The 9,071-nt window shown below is 39.8% G+C and overlaps 1 non-coding gene across 1 annotated transcript; it reads left to right on the top strand.

The window, feature by feature from the left end:
• The first annotated feature begins 8,967 nt into the window (after window positions 1–8,967).
• On the top strand, window positions 8,968–9,071 carry LOC130971610 (small nucleolar RNA R71). Its single transcript, XR_009082821.1, has one exon. It is a non-coding gene; the product is annotated as a small nucleolar RNA R71 (small nucleolar RNA).

Here is a 9,071-nt window from a genome sequence, read left to right as displayed (position 1 = left end):
GAACATGAGCATGCCACATCAAAAGTGAGAAGATAGGGAGAATAGGCAAAGAAGCATTATTTTACTAAATATGTATGTTAGGTGAGATCTTAGTCTAATTAAGGATTCACTTATTAGCTCACTTAGCCTTATACATATATCTTTCCTTTACCTTGACCCCATTACAACCTTGATTAAAGACCTCATGAGTTTTGGTATGACTATATTCTATAATTGTTGATTAGTTAGACGAAAAACAAAGTTATAGAAGGGAAGAATAAAAAGAAGAATAGAGTGATTAACCCAATAAACACTGAGTAATTAGAGAGTAAACACAAAATCCAGTAAGGGTTCAATAGCTCATTAACATTTATCTCTATTCAAATTAATAATTGTCTTGCAAGTTTTAATGTTTTCTTTCTCATCTCACTTGCGTTATTATTTGAGGGTTAGCTATATATGTATATATAACTCCTTGAGAATGCGAAATAATTTAACTACATGTAGGCTTTATATATGAGTGGATAAATTAGAATTGCATGACTCATTAGATAGATGCATTTAGAATAGGTTGCATTTCATAACATTCCATCACTTTAACCTTAATTATTTACCTTGGATTTAGCATGAGGACATGCTAGTGGTTAAGTGTGGGGAGGTTGATAAACCCATATTTCATGAGATATTTTGTGTTTAATTTGAGTGATTTATACAATCCCTCACCTACTTATTCACATTAATTGCATGGTTTTACTTTCCCTTCCTTATTATGTCATATTGTGAAAAACATGTTTCCTAAGCTTTGAAAATTAATTATTTTAATTACCTTTATTTCCATTCGATGCCGTGATTAGTGTGTTGAGTAGTTTCAGGTTTTCTAAGGCAGAATGACTTAAAGGATGAAAAAAGGAAACATACTAAAAGGAAAGGAGAAAGCAAAACGGAGCTTTAAGAAAATTGGTATCCACGCGAACGCATGGACGACGCGATCACGTGCCAAGCACGAATCAGCAGCGACGCGGCCGCATGACTGACGCGACCGCGTGCCTTAAACAGAACGCACATGACACGGTCGCATGATTGACGCAACCGCGTGGCAAGGAAAAGCTCCGAATGACGCGACCACGTGACCCACGCGGACGCGTGACAGAGGCCACACACCAGAAAATTACAGAACACGCCCCAGCGAGTTCTAAAGCCCTTTTTGGCCCAAATCCAAGTCCAGAAGGCATAGACCAGAGGTTATGAAGTGAGGGAATGCATCCATTCAGAGAGAGCTCGCCAATTTTTAGTTTTCTATGATTTAGATTTAGTCTAGAGAGAGATTCTCTCTCTCTTTTAGGATTTAGGATTTCTTCTTGTTTTTAGAGTAACTCTGTGTCCCAAGTTTAATGTTCCTTTATTTTAGTTTTATAATTATTTATTCCAGCATTTGAATTGAACATTTACTTTTATAATTTAATTTATGAATTATTCCATGTTACAGATAATTATTTGAATTGATGATATTGAGTTATTTTCAGTTTATTATTGCTCTTGTTAATTTATGATTATCATTGTTTACGATTTGAAGATATTTTACTCTAGCAATTTACTTTTTCCCCTTTTAGTTCTGATTAAGAATTTAGTAACTCGACAGTTATTAAACTGAACGTAATTAATAATTGTTATCTTGCTAATTGAGCTGAACCTGAATAATCCCAACCTTTTCTTAGGAATTAATTAGGATTCAAAGGTCAATTTAATTAGTCCCTTGACTTTCCTTTGCCCTGGTAAAGGTTGACCAAGTGGAGTTTAGATTCAACTTTTGTTATAGGTGAGAGAGATAACTAAGTTAGACCTCTAAATTCCCTTATCTTGCCAAAAGTTGTTTTACAGTTATTATTTATTTTTAATTGCCATTTAATTCACACATCATTTAAATTACTTGCTTCTCATCTTCTAAACCCCGATTACAACCTTTATAACCAGTAATAAGAACATACTTCCTCACAGTTCCTTGAGAAGACGACCCGAGGTTTGAATACTCGGTTAACAATTTTAAAAGGGGTTTGTTACTTGTGACACCCAAAACGTTTGTATGAAAGGACTTTTGAAGGTTTAGAAACTATACTTGCAACGAGGATTTATCCGCAAATTTCTAGACCACGCAAAAGTTCTCTCATCAATAATCTGGTCATAATTGGGTTTGTTGTCCATTCTCGAGAGATAGCTCTCCTCTGCAAAGGGTATGCTTCGTAATTTTAGCACTCTCATGATGGTTATGGGACTAAAATCCACCATGACTCCTCTCACGAAACTTGTATAGGATTCATCCGCCTTATCTTGTCTAACTGCATTTGCATAGAATTCTCTCACTAGAGTTCCGTTTACCCTTGTGATCGGATCGGTGAGGAGCTCCCATCGATGTTGCTCTACCTTCTTTGTGATTTCTGGACATTCAGTTCGTGTGACTTGAAAGCCTAGTTCATAAATGATTTCTTTGTCAGCCATCCACCTAAACTGGAGTGCATGATAAAAGGTTCTAAATCGCTTTTCATCAAAAGGAGGATGTTCTATAGGTTCCTTCCACTGTCGTCTCTTGGAGCTTGATGATGCCATGTAAAATGGTTGATGTGTTGGTTAATCTCAAGATGGCTAGGAGAGTGTATGTGAGACCTTTGGTGAAGGATAAAGTTTTGTATGCCCGAAAGAAAAAAGTGGGAAGGGTGAGAATGTGAAGTGTGTACGGGAAGGTTGTGTGAAGGGGTTTATATAGGAATATGGCAATTGATTGAAGGGTGTGAATTGATGGTGTTGTTTGATAGTGGACGGTTGGGATTTTGGGATTGAATGAGCACAAGGATCACCTCCTTTATGAGGGTCTTGGTTCGGTCCCCAAAACTATCCACTCCCAATGTTGCATGGCAACACTTCCAAGGACATTCCCCATGAAGACAAGTGTGAGATTCCTTTGGTATAGTGGCCGAATCTCCCTTCCTCAATTGTCCTATCAAGTACCACCGATGTCCTTTTTGATTCCCTATTGGTGCACGAAATTATGATAATCAATGGCGTCATCAACATGGTACGCTCAATTGCAATCTCAACTCTTTATCACAACTTCGCACAACTAACCAGCAGGTGTACTGGATCGTCCAAGTAATAAACCTTACGCGAGTAAGGGTCAATCCCACGGAGATTGTTGGTATGAAGCAAGCTATGGTCATCTTGTAAATCTCAGTCAGGCGAATTCAAATGGTTATGGAGGATTAATGAATAAAACATAAGATAAAGATAGAGATACTTATGTAATTCATTGGTGAGAATTTCAGATAAGCGTATGGAGATGCTTTGTCCCTTCCATCTCTCTGCTTTCCTACTGTCTTCATCCAATCCTTCTTACTCCTTTCCATGGCAAGCTGTATGTTGGGCATCACCGTTGTCAATGGCTACAATCCCGTCCTCTCAGTGAAAATGTTCAACGCGCTCTGTCACAGCACGGCTAATCATCTGTCGGTTCTCAATCAGGTTGGAATAGAATCCAATGATTCTTTTACGTCTGTCACTAACGCCCAGCCTTCAGGAGTTTGAAGCTTGTCACAGTCATTCAATCATTGAATCCTACTCAAAATACCACAGACAAGGTTTAGACCTTCCGGATTCTCTTGAATGCCGCCATCAATTCTAGCTTATACCACGAAGATTCCGATTAAGTGATCCAAGAGATATCCACTCAATCTAAGGTAGAACGGAGGTGGTTGTCAGGCACACGTTCATAGGTGAGAATGATAATGAGTGTCACGGATCATCACATTCATCAAGTTGAGGAACAAGTGATATCTTAGAACAAGAATAAGCTGAATTGAATAGAAGAACAATAGTAATTGCATTAATACTCGAGGTACAGCAGAGCTCCACACCTTAATCTATGGTGTGTAGAAACTCTACCGTTAAAAATACATAAGTGATAATGGTGATCATTGGCTTCGGCCCCAGAGAGGGAACCAGAAGAACCAAGATGAAAATACAATAGCAAAAGGTCCTATTTGTAGAGAACTAGTAGCTTAGGGTTTACAAAGATGAGTAAATGACATAAAAATCCACTTTCGGGCCCACTTGGTGTGTGCCTGGGCTGAGCATTGAAGCTTTCATGTGTAGAGACTTTTCTTGGAGTTAAACGCCAGCTTTTGTGTCAGTTTGGGCGTTTAACTCCCGTTCTTGTGCCAGTTTCGGCGTTAAACGCCAGAAATCTTGAGCATACTTGGAACGCCTGTTTGGGCCATCAAATCTCGGGCAAAGTAAGAACTATTATATATTGCTGGAAAGCCCAGGATGTCTACTTTTCAACGCAGTTAAGAGCACGCAATTGGGCTTCTATAGCTCCAGAAAATCCACTTCGAGTGCAGGGAGGTCAGAATCCAACAGCATTTGCAGTCCTTTTCAGCCTCTGAATCAGATTTTTGCTCAGGTCCCTCAATTTCAGCCAGAAAATACCTGAAATCACAGAAAAACACACAAACTCATAGTAAAGTCTAGAAAAGTGAATTTTAACTAAAAACTAATAAAAATATAATAAAAACTAACTAAAACATACTAAAACTTACTAAAAACAATGCCAAAAAGCGTATAAATTATCCGCTCACCACAACACCAAACTTAAATTGTTGCTTGTCCCCAAGCAACTGAAAATAAAATAAGGTAGAGAGAAGAGAATAGACAATGAATTCCAAAAACATCTATGAAGATCAGTATTAATTAGATGAGCGGGGCCTTTAGCTTTTTGCCTCTGAACAGTTTTGGCATTTCACTCTATCCTTTGAAATTCAGAATGATTGGCTTCTATAGGAACTCAGAATCCAGATAGTGTTATTGATTCTCCTAGTTAAGTATGATGATTCTTGAACTCAGCTACTTTATGAGTCTTGGCAGTGGCCCAAAGCACTCTATCTTCTAGTGTTACCACCAAATACATACATGTCACAGACACATAACTGGGTGAACTTTTTCAGATTGTGACTCAGCTTTGCTAGAGTCCCCAGTTAGAGGTGTCCAGGGTTCTTAAGCACACTCTTTTTGCCTTGGATCACGACTTTAATTTTTTTCTTTTTTCTTTTTCTTTTCGTTTTTTTTTTTGTATTCACTGCTTTTTCTTGCTTCAAGAATCATTTTTATGATTTTTCAGATCCTCAGTAACATGTCTCCTTTTTTCATCATTCTTTCAAGAGCCAACATTCATGAACAACAAATTCAAAAGACATATGCACTGTTCAAGCATACATTCAGAAGTCAAAGTAATGCCACCACATCAAAATAATTAATCTGTTATAAAATTCAAAATTCATGCAAGTCTTCTCTTTTTCATTTAAGAACATTTTTCATTTAAGAAAGGTTTTGGATTCATAGGACATTCATAACTTTAAGGCATAGACACTAAGACACTAATGATCATGTAATAAGACACAAATATAGATAAACATAAGCATAAAATTCAAAAAATAGGAAATTAAAGAACGGGTCCACCTTAGTGATGGCGGCTTGTTCTTCCTCTTGAAGATCTAATGGAGTGCTTGAGCTCCTCAATGTCTCTTCCTTGCCTTTGTTGCTCCTCTCTCATGATTTTTTGATCTTCTCTAATTTCATGGAGGAGGATGGAATGTTCTTGGTGCTTCACCCTTAGTTGTCCCATGTTGGAACTCAATTCTCCTAGGAAGGTGTTGATTTGCTCCCAATAGTTTTGTGGAGGAAAGTGCATCCCTTGAGGCATCTCACGGATTTCATTATGAGTGGGATCTCTTGTTTGCTCCATCCTTTTCTTAGTGATGGGCTTGTCCTCATCAATGAGGATGTCTCCCTCTATGTTAACTCCAACTGAATAACAGAGGTAACAAATGAGATGAGGGAAGGCTAACCTTGCCAAGGTAGAGGACTTGTCCGCCACCTTATAAAGTTCTTGGGATATAACCTCATGAACTTCTACTTCCTCTCCAATCATGATGCTATGAATCATGATAGCCCGGTCTATAGTAAGTTCGGACCGGTTGCTAGTGGGAATGATTGAGCGTTGGATAAACTCCAACCATCCCCTAGCCACGGGCTTGAGGTCATGCATTCTCAGTTGAACCAGCTTCCCTCTTGAATCTCTCCTCCATTGAGCGCCCTCTTCACAAATGTCTCTGAGGACTTGGTCCAACCTTTGATCAAAGTTGACCCTTTTAGTGTAAGGGTGTTCATCTTCTTGCATCATGGGCAAGTTGAATGCCAACCTTACATTTTCCGAACTAAAATCTAAGCATTTACCCCGAACCATTGTAAGCCAATTCTTTGGGTCCGGGTTCACACTTTGATCATGGTTCTTGGTGATCCATGCATTGGCATAGAACTCTTGAACCATTAAGATTTCGACTTGTTGAATGGGGTTGGTAAGAACTTCCCAACCTCTTCTTCGGATCTCATGTCGGATCTCCGGATATTCACTCTTTTTGAGTTTGAAAGGGACCTCAGGAATCACCTTCTTCATGGCCACAACTTCATAGAAGTGGTCTTGATGCACCCTTGAGATGAATCTCTCCATCTCCCATGACTCGGAGGTGGAAGCTTTTACCTTCCCTTTCCTCTTTCTAGAGGTTTCTCCGGCCTTAGGTGCCATAAATGGTTATGGAAAAACAAAAAGCAATGCTTTTACCACACCAAACTTAGAAGGTTTGCTCGTCCTCGAGCAAAAGAAGAAATAAGAGAGTAGAAGAAGAAGAAATAAAGGAGATGGAGGCTTTGTGTTTCGGCCAAGGGGGAGAAGTAGTGTTTAGGTTGTGTGAAAATGAAGGAGTGAACATGAGAGAGAGTGGTGGGGTAGGTGGTGATCCTGTGGGGTCCACAGATCCTGAAGTGTCAAGGATAATTCATCCCTGCACCATGTGGCGAGCAAAAATACTCTTTCTGCCAATCTGGCGTTAAACACCGGGCTGGTGCCCATTTCTAGCATTTAACGCCAGCTTCTTGCCCATTCCTGGCGTTAAATGCCAGTTTGGTGCCCCTTTCTGGCGTTAGACGCCCAGAATGGTGCCAGACTGGGCGTTAAACACCCATTTGCTGCCCTTACTGGCGTTTAAACGCCAACAAGATTTTCCTCTAGGGTGTACTATTTTTCTTTCTGTTTTTCATTCTATTTTTGTTTTTTCAATTGATTTTGTGACTTCACATGATCATCAACCTACAGAAAACTTAAAATAACAAAGAAAAATAGATAAATATAACATTGGGTTACCTCCCAACAAGCGCTTCTTTAATGTCAGTAACTTGACAGTGGGCTCTTATGGAGCCTCACAGATATTCAGAGCAATGTTGGAACCTCCCAACACCAAACTTAGAGTTTGAATGTAGGGGTTCAACACCAAACTTAGAAGTTGGTTGTGGCCTCCCAACACCAAACTTAGAGTTTGACTGTGGGGGCTCTGTTTGACTCTGTTTTGAGAGAAGCTCTTCATGCTTCCTCTCCATGGTTACAGAGGGATATCCTTGAGCCTTAAACACAAAGGATTATTCATTCACTTGAATGATCAATTCTCCTCTGTTAACATCAGTCATAGCCTTTGTTGTGGCTAGGAAGGGTCTGCCAAAGATGATGGATTCATCCATGCACTTCCCAGTCTCTAGGACTATGAAATCAGCAGGGATGTAATGGTCTTCAACCTTTACAAAAATATCCTCTACAAGTCCATAAGCTTGTTTTCTTGAATTGTCTGCCATCTCTAGTGAGATTCTTGCAGCTTGTACCTCAAAGATCCCTAGCTTCTCCATTACAGAGAGAGGCATGAGGTTTATGCTTGACCCTAGGTCACACAGGGCCTTCTCAAAGGTCATGGTGCCTATGGTACAAGGTATTGATAACTTTCCAGGGTCCTGTCTCTTTTGAGGTAATCTCTGCCTAGTCAAGTCATTCAGTTCTTTGGTGAGCAGAGAGGGTTCATTCTCCCAAGTCTCATTACCAAATAACTTGTCATTTAACTTCATGATTGCTCCAAGGTACTTGGCAACTTGCTCTTCAGTGACATCTTCGTCCTCTTCAGAGGAAGAATACTCATCAGAGCTCATGAATGGCAGAAGTAAATCCAATGGAATATGGTCTCAGTGTGAGCCTCAGATTCCCATGGTTCCTCATTAGGGAACTCATTGGAGGCCAGTGGACGTCCATTGAGGTCTTCCTCAGTGGCGCTCATTGCCTCTTCCTCCTCTCCAAATTCGGCCATGTTGATGGCCTTACACTCTCCTTTTGGATTCTCTTCTGTATTGCTTGGAAGAGTGCTAGGAGGGAGTTCAGTAACTTTCTTACTCAGCTGACCCACTTGTGCCTCCAAGTTTCTAATGGAGGACCTTGTTTCAGTCATGAAACTTTGAGTGGTTTTGATTAGATCAGAGACCATGGTTGCTAAGTCAGAGTGACTCTGCTTAGAATTCTCTGTCTGTTGCTGAGAAGATGATGGAAAAGGCTTGCCATTGCTAAACCCGTTTCTTCAACCATTATTATTGTTGAAACCTTTTTGAGATCTCTATTGATCCTTCCATGATAGATTTGGATGATTTCTCCATGAAGGATTATAGGTGTTTCCATAGGGTTCTCCCATGCAATTCACCTCTTCCATTGAAGGGTTCTCAGGATCATAAGCTTCTTTTTCAAATGAAGCGTCCTTAGTACTGCCTGGTGCAGCTTGCATTCCAGACAGACTTTGAGAAATCATATTGACTTGCTGAGTTAATATTTTGTTCTGAGCCAATATGGCATTCAGAGTATCAATCTCAAGCACTCCTTTCTTCTGATTCGTCCCATTATTCACAGGATTCCTTTCAGAAGTGTACATGAATTGGTTATTTGCAACCATTTCAATGAGTTCTTGAGCTTCTGTAGGCGTCTTCTTCAGATGAAGAGATCCTCCAGCAGAGCTGTCCAATGACATCTTGGACAGTTCAGACAGACCATCATAGAAGATACCTATGATGCTCCATTCAGAAAGCAAGTCAGAAGGACACTTTCAGATCAATTGTTTGTATCTTTCCCAAGCTTCATAGAGGGATTCACCTTCCTTCTGTTTGAAGGTTTGGACTTCCACTCTAAGCTT

This window comes from Arachis stenosperma, chromosome 3 (assembly GCF_014773155.1).
Source record: "Arachis stenosperma cultivar V10309 chromosome 3, arast.V10309.gnm1.PFL2, whole genome shotgun sequence".
NCBI lineage: Eukaryota > Viridiplantae > Streptophyta > Magnoliopsida > Fabales > Fabaceae > Arachis > Arachis stenosperma.
Note: the sequence above shows the minus strand (reverse complement) of the source record. Positions and strands in the feature narration are given on the sequence as shown.